At 45.4% G+C, this 18,574-nt stretch overlaps 1 long non-coding RNA gene and 4 other non-coding genes across 5 annotated transcripts in view; all 5 read left to right on the forward strand.

Moving 5' to 3' along the window:
* LOC137310834 (uncharacterized) overlaps positions 1–18,574 on the forward strand; it is a 227,062-nt gene that overhangs the window by 111,635 nt on the left and 96,853 nt on the right. The gene's annotated exons all lie outside the window — the stretch shown is intronic.
* On the forward strand, positions 531–603 carry trnaf-gaa (transfer RNA phenylalanine (anticodon GAA)). Its single transcript has one exon. It is a non-coding gene; the product is annotated as a tRNA-Phe (tRNA).
* Positions 4,762–4,834, forward strand: trnaf-gaa (transfer RNA phenylalanine (anticodon GAA)). The gene has a single exon. It is a non-coding gene; the product is annotated as a tRNA-Phe (tRNA).
* trnaf-gaa (transfer RNA phenylalanine (anticodon GAA)) lies at positions 9,354–9,426 on the forward strand. The gene has a single exon. It is a non-coding gene; the product is annotated as a tRNA-Phe (tRNA).
* On the forward strand, positions 13,692–13,764 carry trnak-cuu (transfer RNA lysine (anticodon CUU)). The gene has a single exon. It is a non-coding gene; the product is annotated as a tRNA-Lys (tRNA).

The following is an 18,574-nucleotide window of genomic DNA, read 5'->3' on the forward strand; positions in this document are numbered from 1 at the left end:
GATGGGGTGCCAATCAAGCGGGCTGCTTTATCCTGGACGGTGTATGAACTGTGGGTGTGTTTATATGAGTTTGATGTTTATATAGAACTATGAATGTGTATTTTTGAGTGTGATGTTTATATATGAACTGTGGGTGTGTATATATGAGTGCGGTGTTAATATATGAACTGTGGGTGTGTATATATGAGTGCGGTGTTAATATATGAACTGTGGGTGTGTATATATGAGTGCGGTGTTTATATATGAACTGCGGGTGTGTATATATGAGTGCGGTGTTTATATATGAACTGTGGGTGTGTATATATGAGTGCGGTGTTAATATATGAACTGTGGGTGTGTATATATGAGTGCGGTGTTTATATATGAACTGTGGGTGTGTATATATGAGTGCGGTGTTAATATATGAACTGTGGGTGTGTATATATGAATGCGATGTTTTTATTTGAATTTCGGAATGAACAGGAGGGGCAATTCCTCCTGGGGTTATATTTTTTTGAAGACAATGACATAAAGAGAAATTTTGACATGGGGCTGAAATAGCTCAGTTGGGAGAGCGTTAGACTGAAGATCTAAAAGTCCTTGGTTCAATCCCGAGTTTCGGCAGTTTTTGGTTGTTCAGTTTCTTCTTCCTCGCTTCGATTCTCACATTTATTTACAGTGAAATTTGATCCCCGCCACTGAAGGATTGGGGATGGAATAGAGAGGCATCAAGGAAGAGAAATATTTCTATCCTCTGTATTTGGTTTTTATTTCTCTGTTACCTTCTGCCTTTTTCTCTTGGTTTTGTCTCTCTTGGTGCCGGGTGACTATTTGATTTGATGCATTTGTTCCAAATTGATGCCTTTTCCCCATCTCGGGGCGGTCAGACCCGCTCTGTCTGTCTGTTGCTGCTGATGTTCATTAATGGGAACAGGCCGCGAGTTAAACGTTTATCTGCAAACCGGAGAAAGACAAATAAAAAGAAAGACGCGTTTCTCCGGCCCAGGGGTAAAGTTACAATGGATGTTATTCAATAAACTGTCCCCGTCAATTTGTCTGTGGATTTTTTTTGCAAAGCTTTGATTTTAAAAGTTACAAAAAACCGAAATAAATAAAATAAATTACATGCATCGAATCCGTGATCATGATATTACGGCATACTCCATGCAAATGAGTTAACCGGCCGGACTAACAGCACATTCGGCTGTTTAATTATTTTTTGTACCTGTGCGCTGGTTGGTAGCGGTTTCTGTACATGGACTCCTAAATCTCTCTGCTCCTCAACAGTTCCGAGCTTCTCACCATTTAGAAAATACTCTGATTTATCTTTCTTAGATTTAAAGTGGATGACCTCGCTCTCCCCCACATTGAGCTATATTTGCCGCAGTTTTACCCACTCACTTAATTTATCAATTCCCACTTTTCAACTTCCTGCTTCTATCTACATTATTTTTTGCGCCACCAGAAGGCTGAGTGTTCAAATCACGGGGTAACCGTTGCTTTTCGAGCTGATCGGATTCTGGATCGTTCCGGAATGAATGTTTCATCTGCTTTTTCTCAATAAACAGAACCTTGCTCTAAAATCTGCTTCCCGACTTCTCAAATTTCAGGAAGGCGTCTCATTCTGCCCTCGACTTTTGATCTTGACCTGCGGTTGAAACTTTTGCAAAGAGGGAAAAGATGTCCCCAAATCGCTCCACCTGAATCTCAAACGCTTTGGGACGAAGTTCAGTTCAAACAATCAGGACTTTAAAGGCACCTCAATGACCTACAGTTTCATTGATTGAGTTTTGTTCGCCATTGTATTCGACCGTGAAATCGCTCTCCGCTTTCATCTCACTGGTGAAGAGTGTGACGGCCTTGTATCTGTCAGCGTGTAAGTGACGAGTTTGGGGTGAGCACGGGTCGTCTTTATTTTTGAAATCTCACCAAGCACCAGAGAAAAGAAACTTAGAATCAAACTGTCCCTGTCAGTGATGAATTGAAGTGAATATCGCTCCAAACAGATCTGGACAATGCGCAGCGCAGCCGCACAGGAGTTCCAAATCCACCCTCTCGCCACTCGGCAATCACATTAACTGAACTTTACTCTGACCCAGTGTCACCGCGCTGAAATCGAGTATTTCTCGGCCACATACTTTCTTAACATCATTGTTACTGGTTTAATAGTGAAAACTGCCGTCCGCTTCACTGTAAGTGCAAGAGACAACTTTGTAGACACCGTGTAGTGTCACAGACCTGCTCGTTGGACCTGCTCATTTCATCTCATCTCATTTTCAGCAAACCTGAATATTACTGGAATATAGAATGGAGAATCACAGCTCAAAAAATCAATCCTCTCGACCACGAGGGGACCGAGTCTTCCAACATACAGGTGTTTAATGGCAAGGTGAGCTTCATGTTCAGAAATAATACAGCACAGATCTTCATTCGTACAAGCGTCACACCCTTTATATTGGAAAATTAAACGGATGGTAAGAAACTGTTATACTGATCGCAGCAAGCTGAAGTTTTAGCTCGGTGAATTAACCCTTTAGCAACCACAAAGTTGTTTTTTCTGTGGTGCAATCGGTTAGTGCGTTGGGCTGTTGAATAAAATGTCGGTGGTTTGAACCCACCCGGGGACACGTGAGTAACTGTTACCTTAACATTCATTGTCTCGCATTTCTGGGGCTCGAATGTGTGTCTTGTCTACAAGAAAAAGTACCGTAAACATTGCCAGCGGAGTGCGTCTGATTTTCCACCATTTATTCTGCGGTTGGAGAACAGGCATCTGAAAAATATTCAAAAAAAAACGAGATTGGCTTGAAGGAAATCGGAATACTTCTTAACAGACAAAGTTCGAAGGTTGCAGGCGAGCTCGTTCACTCTGACATGGATATTTCTGCAGTGAGCGACATCAGACTGTTTTCACAATGAATGTCACTCCCTTTATTTTGGAAAAGTAAAATGGTATTCACATTCCGACTGGTTTCAGTTGATTTGTGAGAGATCGTTAAAGGATCAATCTCCGGTTAAGGCGGCCTTTTTTTCTCTCTCTCTCTCTCTGTTGGCCGAATCCAAAATGAAATTGAAGCTGGACCAATCAGGCAAGAAATCTGTAATCACTTTAGCAAACAAAATACGGCCGAAAGCTGGAACTCTCTCATCCCAAAGGATGTGGATTGAGGCTCAATTCATAATTTGAAGACTGATATTGATCGATCTTTTTTCGGTTCGGGTCCCAAGGGATATGAGTCCAAGGTGGGGAACTGGAGTTGAGATACAGATCACCTCATGATCCAATTGAATGGGGCAGCAGGTTCGAGGGGCTGAATGGTCTTCTCTTGTCCCGATGTTCCTGTACTGCTCTGCGCGGGGCTGGACGACTGGTAAAAGGCATCAGACTGACTCCAGAATGGAAAGCGGGTGTTCAGAAGCAGCCACCCAAAGATTGTCGGAAAAACTGAACCCCTGCAGCAGCGTCAAAATCTGCCTCTTTAAAATAATCGAATGGGACGAGTTTTTGCACCTCGCCCAGCTGGCGCAGTCGTAAAGCTTAAAACTCTTAATAACTGGGTCGTGGGTTCGAGCCCCCCGTCGGGCGGTTTGTGTTCTATTTTTCACAGTGGGTGACAAAAGGTTCAAAGTGCAACCTCTTATCTCCAGTGAATGAAATCCAGTTATATAAACAGACACAACCCTGAGCTGTGTGAAAGGAAACCGTGAGCGTTGCCAAATATCCACTCCCTCCCGATTCTACCTTCTCATTCCCTCCACATGGGACACGACCGATTATCGGTTCAATCGGCTTCATTTTTGTTGTTATTAAAAATGTTGATGGTTAGAAAGTGTTATATTTAGAAGACGCCAACTCTGGATCCATTCGCCTCTCTGATACCTCCTGAGCCCACCTTACCCTCTTTGATTCTACCTGAGCTCCTTATCTTCTCTGATACCCTCAGAGAATCCATTATCCTCTTTCAACCTTGTCAACGCCCTTTACACTCTCTGATACCCGCTGAGTGCCCCTCACCCACTGATAATCCCTCAGCCTCCTTACACTCTCTGATACCCGCTGAGTGCCCCTCACCCACTGATACACCCTGAGCGTCCTTACACTCTCTGATACCCTCTGGCAGTCCTTCCCCTCTCTGAGACCTCAATATATTCTCTGATACCATCTGATTTTCCCTTCCCCCCTCTGAGCCCCGTTACACTCTCTGACGCCCTCTGAAAGTCCCTTTTTCTCTGTGAGATCCCCTTGCCACCAATGCATCGCCACTAAGAAGTCATTAGAAGCTCTGATCCCTTCTCAGAACCCATTACCCTCCCTGATACCCAAGTGCGGTGTAATTTCACAGGTGGATCAACCGGTCTGTGTTAGGGATGAGATCTGCAGTTTGTTCGGTCGCTGTTGCTTCCGCCTCTCCCACTCCGAGAGCTCTATCGGCGGTCGGTACCGATCTTCCACCTATAAACTGGGTGTGGATGTGTGAGTGCGCTGTTGTTTTATAAACTCTGTGAGTTTATATTTGAGTGTGATGTCTATATATCAAATGTGGGTGTGTATATATGAGTGTGATGTCTATATATCAAATGTGGGTGTGTATATATGAGTGCGATGTTTATATATGAACTGTGGGTGTGTATATATGAGTGCGATGTTTGTATATGAACTGTGGGTGTGTATATATGAGTGCGATGTTTTTAAATGAATTGCGGAATGAACAGGAGGGGCAATTCCTCCTGGGGTTATATTTTCTTCCACGACAATGACACAAAGTAAACGTTGGATGTGGGGCCGAAATAGCTCAGTTGGGAGAGCGTTCGACTGAAGATCTAAAGGTCCTCGGTTCGGTCCCGAGTTTCGGCAGCTTCTGGTTGTTTAGTTTCTTCTTATTTGGGTCGATTCTCACATTTATTTACAGTGAAATTTGATCCCCGCCACTGAAGGATTGGGGATTGAATAGAGAGACATCAAGGATGGGAAATATTTATATCGTCTGTATTTGGTTTTTATTTCTCTCTTACCTTCTGCCTTTTTCTCTTGGTTTTGTCTCTCTCGGTGCCGGGTGACTATTTGATTTGATGCATTTTATTCGAAAGTGATGCCTTTTCCCCATCTCGGGGCGGTCAGACCCGCTCTGTCTGTCTGTTGCTGCTGATGATCATTAATGGGAACAGGCCGCGAGTTAAACGTTTATCTGCAAACCTGAGAAAGACAAAAAAAAGAAAGACGTGTTTCTCCGGCCCAGGGGTAAAGTTACAATGGATGTTATTCAATAAACTGTCGCCGTGAATTTGTCTGTGTTTTTTTTTGTAAAGCTTCGATTTTAAAAGTTACAAAAACCAGAAATAAATAAAGCAAATTACAAGAATCGAATCCGTGATCATGACATTATGATATGCTCAATGCACATGAGCTAACCGGCTCTACTAACAGCACATTAGGCTGTTTAATTTTTGTTCCTGTGCGCCGGTTGGTCGCGGTTTCTGTACATGGGCCCCTAAATCTCTCTGCTCCTCCACAGTTCCTAGTTTTTCACCATTTAGAAAATACTCTGATTGATCTTCGATTTAAAGTGGATGACCTCGCTCTCCCCCACATTGAACTCTATTTGCCGCAGTTTTACCCACTCACCTAATCGATCAATTCCCACTTTTCAACTTCCTGCTTCTATCTATATTACTTATTCCGCCAGCAGAAGGCTGCGTGATCAAATCACGGGGTAACCGTTGCTTTGAGAGCTGATCGGATTCTGGATCGTTCCGGAATGAATGTTTTATTTGCTTTTTCTCAATAAACAGGACCTTGCTCTAAAGTCAGCTTTCCTGGTTCTCAAATTTCAGCAAATCCTTTCATTCTGCTCTCGACTTTTGATCTTGACCTGCGGTTGAAACTTTTGCAAAGACGGAAAAGAAGTCCCCAAATCGCTCCACCTGAATCTCAAACGCTTTGGGAAGAAGTTCAGTGCAAACAATCAGGACTTTAAAGGCCCCTCAATGACCTGCACTTTCATTGATTGAGTTTTGTTCGCCATTGTATTCGACCGTGAAATCGCTCTCCGCTTTCATCTCACTGGTGAAGAGTGTGACGGCCTTGTATCTGTCAGCGTGTAAGTGACGAGTTTGGGGTGAGCACGGGTCGCCTTTATTTTTGAAATCTCACCAAGCACCGGGGAAAAGAAACTTAGAATCAAACTGTCCCTGTCAGTGATGAATTGAAGTGAATATCGCTCCAAGCAGATCTGGACAATGCGCAGTGCAGCCGCACAGGAGTTCCAAATCCACCCTCTCCCCACTCGGCAATCGCATTAACTGAACTTTACTCTGGCCCAGTGTCACCGCGCTGAAATCGAGTATTTTCCGGCCATATTTTTTCTAAACATAATAATTACTGGTTTAATAGTGAAAACTGCCGTCCGCTTCACTGTAAGTGCAAGAGACAATTTTGTAGACACCGTGTAGTGTCACAGACCTGCTCGTTGGACCTGCTCATTTCATCTCAACTCATTTTCAGCAAACCTGAATATTACTGGAATATAGAATGGAGAATCACAGCTCGAAAAATCAATCCTCTCGACCACGAGGGGACCGAGTCTTCCAACATACAGGTGTTTAATGGCAAGGTGAGCTTCATGTTCAGAAATAATACAGCACAGATTTTCACTCGTACAAGCGTCACACCCTTTATATTGGAAAATTAAACGGATGGTCAGATAACTGTTATACTGATCGCAGCAAGCTGAAGTTTCAGCTCGGTGAATTAACCCTTTAGCAACCACAAAGTTGTTTTTCTGTGGTGCAATCGGTTAGTGCGTTGGGCTGTTGAATAAAATGTCGGTGGTTTGAACCCACCCGGGGACACGTGAGTAACTGTTACCTTAACATTCATTGTCTCGCATTTCTGGGGCTCGAATGTGTGTCTTGTCTACAAGAAAAAGTACCGTAAACATTGCCAGCGGAGTGCGTCTGATTTTCCACCATTTATTCTGCGGTTGGAGAATAGGCATCTGAAAAATACCCCAAAAAAACCGAGATTGGCTTGAAGGAAATCGGAATACTTCTTAACAGACAAAGTTCGAAGGTTGCAGGCGAGCTCGTTCACTCTGACATGGATATTTCTGCAGTGAGCGACATCAGACTGTTTTCACAATGAATGACACTCCCTTTATTTTGGAAAAGTAAAATGGGATTCACATTCCGACTGGTTTCAGTTGATTTGTGAGAGACCGTTAAAGGATCAATCTCCGGTTAAGGCGGCCTTTTTCTCTCTCTCTGTTGGCCGAATCCAAAATGAAATTGGAGCTGGACTATTCAGGCAAGAAATCAGGAAACACTTTAGCAAACAAAATACGGCCGAAAGCTGGAACTCTCTCATCCCAAAGGATGTGGATTGAGGCTCAATTCATAATTTGAAGACTGATATTGATCGATCTTTTTTGGGTTCGGTTATCAAGGGATATGAGTCGAAGGTGGGGAACTGGAGTTGAGTTACAGATCAACTCATGATCTAATTGAATGGGGCAGCAGGTTCGAGGGGCTGAATGGTCTTCTCTTGTCCCGATGTTCCTATACTGCTCTGCGCGGGGCTGGACGACTGGTAAATTGCCTCAGACTGACTGATGAAAAGCGGGTGTTCAGAAGCAGCCACCCTGAGATGGTCGAACAAACTGAACCCCTGCAGCAACGTCAAAATCTGCCTCTTTAAAATAATAGAATGGGACGAATTACTGCACCTTGCCCAGCTCGCTCAGTCACAAAAGTTAAAACTCTTAATCACTGGGTCGTGAGTTCGAGCCCCGCCTTAGGCGTTTTGTGTTCTATTTTTCACAGTGGGTGATGAAAGGTTCAAAGTGCAACCTCTTATCTCCAGTGAATGAAATCCAGTTATATAAACAGACACAACCCTGAGCTGTGTGAAAGGAAACCGTGAGCGTTGCCAAATATCCAGTCCCTCCCGATTCTATCTTCTCATTCCCTCCACATGGGACACGGCAGATACCGTTTCAATAGGATTCATTTTTGTTGTTATTAAAAATGTTGATGGTTCAAAAGTGTAATATTTAGAAGACGCCAACTCTGGATCCATTCGCCTCTCTGATACCTCCTGAGCCCACCTTACCCTCTTTGATTCTCCCTGAGCTCCTTATCTTCTCTGATACCCTCAGAGAGTCCATTATCCTCTTTGAACCTTGTCAGCGCCCTTTACACTCTCTGATACCCGCTGAGTGCCCCTCACCCACTGATACGCTCTGAGCGTCCTTACACTCTCTGATACCCTCTGGCAGTCCTTCGCCTCTGCGAGATCTCAATATACTCTCTGACTGCCCCTTCCCCTCTCTGAGCCCCGTTACACTCTCTGATGCCCTCTGACTGCCCCTTCCCCTCTCTGAGCCCCGTTACACTCTCTGATACCCTCTGACTTCCCCTTCCCCTCTCTGAGCCCCGTTACACTCTCTGATACCCTCTGACTGCCCCTTCCCCTCTCTGAGCCCCGTTACACTCTCTGATACCCTCTGACTGTCCCTACTCCTCTCTGAGCACCGGTACACTCTCTGATACCCTCTGACTGTCCCTTCCCTTCTCTGAGCACCGGTACACTCTCTGATACCCTCTGACTGCCCCTTCCCCTCTCTGAGCACCGGTACACTCTCTGATACCCTCTGACTGCCCCTTCCCCTCTCTGAGCCCCGTTACACTCTCTGATACCCTCTGACTGCCCCTTCCCCTCTCTGAGCCCCCTTACACTCTCTGATACCCTCTGACTGCCCCTTCCCCTCTCTGAGCCCCGTTACACTCTCTGATACCCTCTGACTGCCCCTTCCCCTCTCTGAGCCCCCTTACACTCTCTGATACCCTCTGACTGCCCCTTCCCCTCTCTGAGATGCCCTTGCCCCAATGCATCGCCACTGAGAAGCCATTAGACGCCCTGATGCCTTCTCAGAACCCATTACCGTCCCTGATATCAAAGTGCGGTGTAACTTCACAGGTGGATCTACCGGTCTGTGTTAAGGATGAGATCCAGAGTTTGTTCGGTCGCTGTTGCTTCCGCCTCTCCCACTCCGAGAGCTCCATTGGCGGTCGGTACCTTTCTCCCTCCAACAAACTGGGTGTGGATATATGAGTGCGCTGCTGATTTATAAACTTTGTGAGTGTCTGTTTGACAACGATTTTTATATATCAACTGTGGGTTTGTATATTTGTGTGCGATATTTATAGATGACCTGTGGGAGTGTATCGATGAGTGTGATATTTATATATGAACCGTGGGTGTATCTCCATGAGTGCGATGTTTTTATATGAATTGAGGAATGAACAGGAGGGGGCAATTCCACCTGGGGTTATATTTTGTTCCAAGACAATGAAATAAAGGAACACTTTGATGTGGGGCTGAAATAGCTCAGTTGGGAGAGCGTTAGACTGAAGATCTAAAGGTCCTTGGTTCAATCCCGAGTTTCGGCAGTTTTTGGTTGTTTAGTTTCTTCTTCTTTGGGTCGATTCTTGCATTTATTGACAGTGAAATTTGATCCCCGCCACTGAAGGATTGGGGATTGAATAGAGAGACATCAAGGATGTGAAATATTTATATCGTCTGTATTTGGTTTTTATTTCCCTGTTACCTTCTGCCTTTTTCTCTTGGTTTTGTCTCTCTCGGTGCCGGGTGACTATTTGATTTGATGCACTTTATTCGAAAGTGATGCCTTTTCCCCATCTCGGGGCGGTCAGACCCGCTCTGTCTGTCTGTTGCTGCTGATGATCATTCATGGGAACAGGCCGCGAGTTAAACGTTTATCTGCAAACCGGAGAAAGACAAATAAAAAGAAAGACGTGTTTCTCCGGCCCAGGGGTAAAGTTACAATGGATGTTATTCAATAAACTGTCCCCGTGAATTTCTCTGTGGACCTGTTTGTAAAGCTTGGGTTTTAAAGTTAAAAAACCCGAAATAAATAAAGTAAATTACAAGAATCGAATCCGTGATCATGATATTACGGTATACTCTATGCAAATGAACGAACCGGCCGGAAGAACGGCACATTCAGCTGTTTAATTTTTGTTCCTGTGCGCTGGTTGGTAGCGGTTTCTGCACATGGACCCCTAAATCTCTCTGCTCCTCCACAGTTCCGAGCTTCTCACCATTTAGAAAATACTCTGATTGATCTTAGATTTAAAGTGGGTGACCTCGCTCTCCCCCACATTGAACTCTATTTGCCCCAGTTTTACCCACTCACTTAATCCATCAATTCCCACTTTTCAACTTCCTGCTTCTATCTACATTATTTATTCCGCCACCAGAAGGCTGAGTGTTCAAATCACGGGGTAACAGTTGCTTTTCGAGCTGATCGGATTCTGGATCGTTCCGGGATGAATGTTTTATCTGCTTTTTCTCAATAAACAGAACCTTGCACTCAAATCTGCTTCTCTGGTTCCCAATTTTCAGGAAGGCGTCTCATTCTGCCCTCGACTTTTGATCTTGAACTGTGGTTGAAGATTTTGCAAAGAGGGAAAAGAAGTCCCCAAATCGCCCCACGTGACTCTCAAACGCTTTGGGAAGAAGTTCAGTTCAAACAATCAGGACTTTAAAGGCCCCTCAATGACCTGCACTTTCATTGAATGAGTTTTGTTCGCCATTGTATTCGACCGTGAAATCGCTCTCGGTTTTCATCTCACTGAAGTGAAGAGTGTGAGGGCCTTGTATCTGTCAGCGTGTAAGTGACGAGTTTGGGGTAAGCACGGGCCGCTTTCAATTTTGAAATCTCACCAAGCACCAGAGAAAAGAAACTTAGAATCAAACTGTCCCTGAAAGTGATGAATTGAAGTGAATATCGCTCCAAGCAGATCTGGACAATGCGCAGCGCAGCCGCACAGGAGTTCCAAATCCACCCTCTCGCCACTCGGCAATCACAACTTTACTCTGGCCCAGTGTCACCGCGCTGAAATCAAGTCTTTCTCGGCCACATACTTTCTTAACATCATAGTTACTGGTTTAAGAGTGAAAACTGCCGTCCGCTTCACTGTAAGTGCAAGAGACAACTTTGTAGACACCGTGTAGTGTCACAGACCTGCTCGTTGGACCTGCTCATTTCATCTCATCTCATTTTCTGCAATATTGGAATAGAGAATGGTGAATCACAGCTCGAAAAATCAATCCTCTCTACTACTGGGGGACCGAGTCTTCCAACATACAGGCATTTAGGGGCAAGGGGAGTTTGATGTTCAGAAAGAAGACGGCACCGATTTTCACTCGTGCAAACTGCACACCCTTTATTTTGGAAAAGTAAACTGATGGTGAGACAGCTGTGACATTGGTCGCTTCAAGCTGAAACGTTAGCTCGGTGAATTAGTGGTTCAAGAAGGCCACTGCTGTGTGCACTGTGGTGCAATTGGTTAGCGCGTTCGCCTGTTAATTGTTGGTGGTTCGAACCCACCCGGGGACAATAGGGAGCTTTTACCTTAAAATTCGTTGTTTCGCATTTCCAGGTTTCAAATGTGTGTTCTGTTCACAGAAAAATGTACCGGAAACATTGCCAGCTGAGCGCGGCTGATATTCCACCTGCCGCTGGATAACAGGTATCTGAACAATATCCAAAAAACCGAGAATGGCTTGAAGGTGATCGAAATACTTCCTGACAGACAAGGTTCAAAAGGAGGGCTCACGATTAAAGTGAAATATTATTCACCTTCCGACAGGTTTCAGTTTATTTGTGAGAGATCGTTAAAGGATCCTGCAGCGCTGCCTCAGTTAACAAAAGCAGTTCTCAGCCGCATTTTTGACGCAGCATCAAACCCATCAGTTTTTCGCTGCTTCCCCAGCTCCCCGAGTGAGTGAGGCCGTGACAGCAGCGACATTGTCCGGCCCCGCTTTCTCCAATCACCCGCTGCCGGCGGAAAGCAGCGAATGCAGCCTCAGACAGCGCATTACTGTCCATCCCTGGGAAACAATTTCCAACTGAAACAGATTGGAGTTGTGCTGAGCTTTGAGTCTGTAGCGTGTCCGTGACGAGTTTCAGGTTGATATCATCCATTCATTTTTTTATATCTCAGAAGCGCACCAGGAGAAAACCGGAACTGAGAATCAAATTGTCCCTGTAGGTGATGAATTCAAGGGAATATCGCTCCAAGCAGATCTGTGAAAGTCACAGTGCAACCGCACAGAAGTTCCAAATTCTCCCTCTCGCCACTCGGCAAACATTAACTGACCTTTGCTCTGGCCTGGTGTCACCTCGATCAAACCGTCTCTTTCGCGTATGATTTTTTCACGAGTGCAAAGCGTCCCCCGCTTCAGTGAAGCTGCAATCGACATTTTCTTCGAGATGCCATGTCATGGGCCAGATAAAGGATGTGAACAGTTACTGCTGAGAACAAATTAAAAAGTAGCAGAAGTTCATCAAAGTTGCACCATTGAAAGTCCTGGGTGGAGGTTTAGAGTCTGCGATTGTAGGAAGAGTTTTGTTGCGATTCTGACAGACCTTCGAGTGAATTTCCGGGATGTCCATAACACCGAAATAACTCAGTCAGACTGAAGATCTAAAGGGTTCAGTCCCGGGTTTCAGGAGCGTTTTCTCTCCCTCTCTGTTATCTTGATACCTCCTCCGTGCCCTTTCCATTTTCTGATACGCTCGGAGGGCCCCTTACCCACTGACACACCCTGACTCTCCCTGATAACATCTGGCAGTCCCTTGCCCTCTCTGATAACATCTGGCAGTCCCTTGCCCTCTCTGATAACATCTGGCAGTCCCTTGCCCTCTCTGATAACATCTGGCAGTCCCTTGCCCTCTTTGATAACATCTGGCAGTCCCTTGCCCTCTCTGATAACTTCTGAGAGTGCCGTAAACTCTTTGATACCTCATAGCCTCACACCCCTTGATAACTCCTGAGAAGCCCTTTGATTCCCTGACAGCCTCTGGGATCCCGTTGCCCCACCGGATCCACACTAATAAACCCTTAGACTCCCTGGTTCATTCTCAGGAGCCAATAACCTCTCTGCTACCCAAGTGCGATTTAATTCCACATGTGGATCTACCAGTCTGTGTTAAGGATCAGATCCACGGTTTGTTCGCTCTCATTACTCCGAAGCACTCTGTTCACCGAGAGGGAAATCGCATCGACATTTATGTGATTTTCAAAGAAAAATAAAACATTGCATGTACAGAATACAGAAATAGCTCAGATGGGGTAGCGTTAGAATTAAAATCCACAGATCCTTTGTTCAATCTCCGCTTAAGGCGGCCTTTTTTCCTCTTTCTCTGTTGGCGGAATGCATAATGAGGGGGCTTAATCTTGAAATTAGTGCTCGATTAATGAGGCGAGAAATCAGGAATCACTTTCCCAAACAAAATCCGGCCGAAAGCTGGAACTCTCTCGGCCAAAAGGATGTGGATTGAGGCTCAATTCAAATTTACAAGACTGATATTGACAGATCTTTTTTCGGTTCGGGTCCCAAGGGATATGTTTCCAATGCGGGGAAACAGAGTTGAGTTACAGACCACCTCATGATCTAATTGAATGGCACAGCAGGAAGAGGGGCTGAGTGGCCTTCTCCTGTCTCGATGTTCCTCTCCTGCTCAGCGCGGTGCTGGAGGACGGGTAAAAGGCATCAGTCTGACTCCAGAATGAAAAGCGAGTGTGCAGAAGGAGCGACGCTGGGATTGTCAGACAAACTGAACCCCTGCAACAAAATCAACAGCTGCCTCTCTACAATAATAGGATGGGAAAAGACATTGAAGGCCGCCTGACTAGCTCAGTCGGTAGAGCATGAGACTCTTAATCTCAGGGTCGTTGGTTCGAGCCCCACGCTGGGCGTTTCGTGTTTTATTTCTCAAACTGGGTGATAAAAGGTCCAAAGTGCGACCTCTTATCTCCAGTTCATGAAATCCAGTTATATGAACAGACACAACACTGAGCTGTGTGAAAGGAAACCGTGAGCGTTGCCAAATATCCAGCCCCTCCCGATTCTATCTTCTCATTCCCTCCACATGGGACACGGACAGATTATCGGTTCAACCGGCTTCATTTTTTGCTGTTATTAAGTGTGTTGATGCCTTCAAAATGTAAGATTTAGAAGATGACAACTCTGGATCCATTCGCCTCTCTGATACCTCCGGAGACCTGATTTGATTCTCCCGAGCTCCTCATCTTCTCCGATATGGTCCGAGAGTCCATTATCCTTTTTGAACCTTGTCAGCGCCCTTTACACTCTCTGATACCCGCAAAATGCTCCTTACCCACTGTTACGCCCTGAGTCCTCTTACGCTCTCTGATACCCTCTGACACTCCCTTCCCCTCTCTGAGATCCACTTACGCTCTCTGATACTCTCTGACACTCCCTTCCCCTCTCTGAGATCCACTTACGCTCTATGATACCCTCTGACAGTCCTTTCCTCTCTCTGAGATCCCCTTACACTCTCTGATACCCTCCGACAGTCCTTTCCCCTCTCTGAGATCCCCTTACACTCTCTGATATCCTCTGACAATCCCTTCTCTTCTCTGAGATCCACTTACACTCTTTGATACCCTCTGACACTCCCTTCCCTTCTCTGAGATCCTGTTACACTGTCTGATACCTTCTGACACTCCCTTCCCCTCTCTGAGCCCTCTTACGCTCTCTGATATCCTCTGACAATCCCTTCCCTTCTCTGAGATACCCTTACACTCTGTGATACTCTCTGACAGTTCCATCCCCTCTCTGTGATCCCGTTACACTGTCTGATACCCTCTGACACTCCCTTCCCATCTCTGAGCCCTCTTACGCTCTCTGATACCCTCTGAAATTCCCTTCGCCTCTCTAAGATCCCCTTACACTCTCTGATACCCTCTGACACTCCCTTCCCTTCTCTGAGATCCCCTTACACTGTCTGATACCCTCTGACAATCCCTTCCCCTCTCTGCGATCCCCTTACACTCTTTGATACCCTCTGACACTCCCTTCCCTTCTCTGAAATCCTGTTACACTGTCTGATACCCTCTGACACTCCCTTCCCTTCTCTGAGATCCTGTTACACTGTCTGATACCCTCTGACAATCCCTTCCCCTCTCTGAGATCCCCTTACACTCTGTGATACTCTCTGACAGTTCCATCCCCTCTCTGTGATCCCGTTACACTGTCTGATACCCTCTGACACTCCCTTCCCCTCTCTAAGATCCCCTTACACTCTCTGATACCCTCTGACACTCCCTTCCCCTCTCTGTGATCCCGTTACACTGTCTGATACCCTCTGACACTCCCTCCCCTCTCTGAGCCCTCCTACGCTCTCTGATACCCTCTGACACTCCCTTCGCCTCTCTAAGATCCCCTTACACTCTCTGATACGCTCTAATAGTCTCTTCCCCTCTCTAAGATCCCCTTACACTCTCTGATACGCTCTAATAGTCTCTTCCCCTCTCTAAGATCCCCTTACACTCTCTGATACGCTCTAATAGTCTCTTCCCCTCTCTGGGATCCCCTTGCCCCACCGGATCGCCACTAAGAAGCCATTAGACTCCCTGAACCCTTCTCAGAGCCCATTACCCTTCCTCATACACAAGTACGATGTAATTTCACAGGATGATCTATCGGCTTGTGTTCAGAATGAGATCCACAGTTTGTACGGCCCATGCTGCTTCCGCCTCTCCCACTCCGAGAGCCCAAGCGGCGGTCGGAACCAATCTCCCTCCTATAAACTCGGAGTGTAAGTATGAGTGCGCTGATGTTTCATAAACTGTGGGTGTGTATATATGAGTGCGATGTTTATATATGAACTGTGGGTGTGTATATATGAGTGTGATGTTTATATATGAACTGTGGGTGTGTATATATGAGTGTGATGTTTATATATGAACTGTGGGTGTGTATATATGAGTGTGATGTTTATATATGAACTGTGGGTGTGTATATATGAGTGTGATGTTTATATATGAACTGTGGGTGTGTATATTTGAGTGCGATGTTTATATATGAACTGTGGGTGTGTATATATGAGTGCGATGTTTATATATGAACTGTGGGTGTGTATATATGAGTGTGATGTTTATATATGAACTGTGGGTGTGTATATATGAGTGCGATATTTATATATGAACTGTGGGTGTGTATATATGAGTGCGATGTTTATATATGAACTGTGGGTGTGTATATATGAGTGTGATGTTTATATATGAAATGTGGGTGTGTATATATGAGTGCGATGTTTATATATGAACTGTGGGATTGTATATATGAGTGCGATGTTTATATATGAACTGTGGGTGTGTATATATGAGTGCGATGTTTATATATGAACTGTGGGTGTGCATATATGAGTGCGATGTTTATCTATGAAGTGCGGTAATGAACAGGAGGAGCAGGGCTTCGGACAGGTTCTATTTTCTTGGAAGACAATGGCGCAAAGTTGCATTTGCTCTGGGGTCCAAATACTCAGTTGGAATTGCATTGGACTGAAGATCTAAAGGTCCTTGGTTTAATCCCGGGTTCGGCAGTTTTTGTTTATTTAGTTTCTTTTTCTTTGGGTCCATTCTCGCATTTATTGACAGAGAAATTTGATCCCCGCCACTGAAGGATTGGGGATGGATTAGAGAGACATCAAGAATGGGAAATATTTCTATCGTCTGTATTTGGTTTTTATTTCTCTGTTACCTTCTGCCTCTTTCTCTTGGTTTTGTTTCTCTCGGTGCCGGGTGAACATTTGATTTGATGCATTTGTCCTGAATTGATGCCTTCTCCACATCTCGGGGCGGTCAGACCCGCTCTGTCTGTCTGTTGCTGCTGATGATCATTAATGGGAACAGGCCGCGAGTTAAACATTTCTCTGCAAACCGGAGAAAGACAAATCAAAAGAAAGACGTGTTTCTCCGGCCCAGGGGTAAAGTTACAATGGATGTTATTCAAAAAACTGTCCCCATGAATTTGTCTGTGAATCTGTTTGTGAAGCTTGGGTTTTAAAAGTTCCGAAAACCCAAAATAAAGCCCCTTAACAGCCCATACAGGAATCAAACCCACGATTACAACATTATGGTGTGTTTTAAGCAAGTCAGCTGACCAGCCGTTACGAACATCCCAATCATCGTTTTTTTTTACCGATACTAGTTTGAAGTGATTTCTTTACACGGACCCCTAAATCTCTCTGGCCCTCCACAGTTCCCAGCTTCTCACCATTTAGAAAGTACCCTGATCTATCCTTTTTTGATCCAAAGTGGATGACCTCCAGAAAAAGTGACTAAAGTAGTGGACAGGGGAATGTCAATGGATGTTATTTATATGGACTTCCAGAAGGCATTTGATAAGGTCCCACATAAGAGAATGTTAGCTAAGATAGAAGCCCATGGAATCGAGGGAAAAGTACGGACTTGGTTAGGTAGTAGGCTGAGCGAAAGGCGACAGAGAGTAGGGAGAATGGGTAGGTACTCACATTGGCAGGATGTGACTAGTGGTGACCCGCGGGGATTTGTCTTGGGGCCTCAATTATTCACAATATTTTTTAACGACTCAGATGAAGGCATAGAAAGTCTCATATCTAAGTTTGCCGATGACACAAAGATTGCTGGCATTGTAAGCAGTGTAGATGAAAACATAAAATTACAAAGTGATATTGATAGATTAGGTGAATGGGCAAAACTGTGGCAACTCATGGACCAGCATATTCCTCACTCTACCATTACCAACAAGCCAGGGGATCAACCCTGGTTCAATGAGGAGTGTAGAAGAGCATGCCAGGAGCAGCATCAGGCGTACCTAAAAATGAGGTGCCAACCTGGTGAAGCTACAACTCAGGAATACATGCGTGCTAAACAGCGGAAGCAACATGCTATAGACAGAGTTAAGCGATTCCACAACCAACGGATCAGATCAAAGCTCTGCAGTCCTGCCACATCCAGTCGTGAATGGTGGTGGACAATTAAACAACTAACGGGAGGAGGAAGCTCTGCAAAAATCCCCATCCTCAATGATGGCGGAGTCCAGCACGCGAGTGCAAAAGACAAGGCTGAAGCGTTTGCAACCATCTTCAGTCAGAAGTGCCGAGTGGATGATCCATCTCGGCCTCCTCCCGATGTCCCCACCATCACAGAAGCCAGTCTTCAGCCAATTCGATTCAGTCCACGTGACATCAAGAAACGGCTGAGTGCACTGGATACAGCAAAGGCTATCCCAGCTGTCGTGCTGAAGACTTGTGCTCCAGAACGAACTGCGCCTCTCGCCAAGCTGTTCCAGTACAGCGACAACACTGGCATCGACCCGACAATGTGGAAAATTGCCCAGGTGTGTCCAGTCCACAAAAAGCAGGACAAATCCAATCCGGCCAATTACCGCCCCATCAGTCTGCTCTCAATCATCAGCAAAGTGATGGAAGGTGCCGTCGACAGTGCTATCAAGCGGCACTTACTCACCAGTAACCTGCTCACCGATGCTCAGTTTGGGTTCACTTTGGAGCCAGGACCACTCGGCTCCAGACATCATTACAGCCTTGGTCCAAACATGGACAAAAGAGCTGAATTCCAGAGGTGAGGTGAGAGTGACTGCCCTTGACATCAAGGCAGCATTTGACCGAGTGTGGCACCAAGGATCCCGAGTAAAATTGAAGTCAATGGGAATCAGGGGGAAAACTCTCCAGTGGCTGGAGTCATACCTAGCACAAAGGAA

Source organism: Heptranchias perlo, unplaced genomic scaffold (assembly GCF_035084215.1).
Source record: "Heptranchias perlo isolate sHepPer1 unplaced genomic scaffold, sHepPer1.hap1 HAP1_SCAFFOLD_282, whole genome shotgun sequence".
Taxonomy (NCBI): domain Eukaryota; kingdom Metazoa; phylum Chordata; class Chondrichthyes; order Hexanchiformes; family Hexanchidae; genus Heptranchias; species Heptranchias perlo.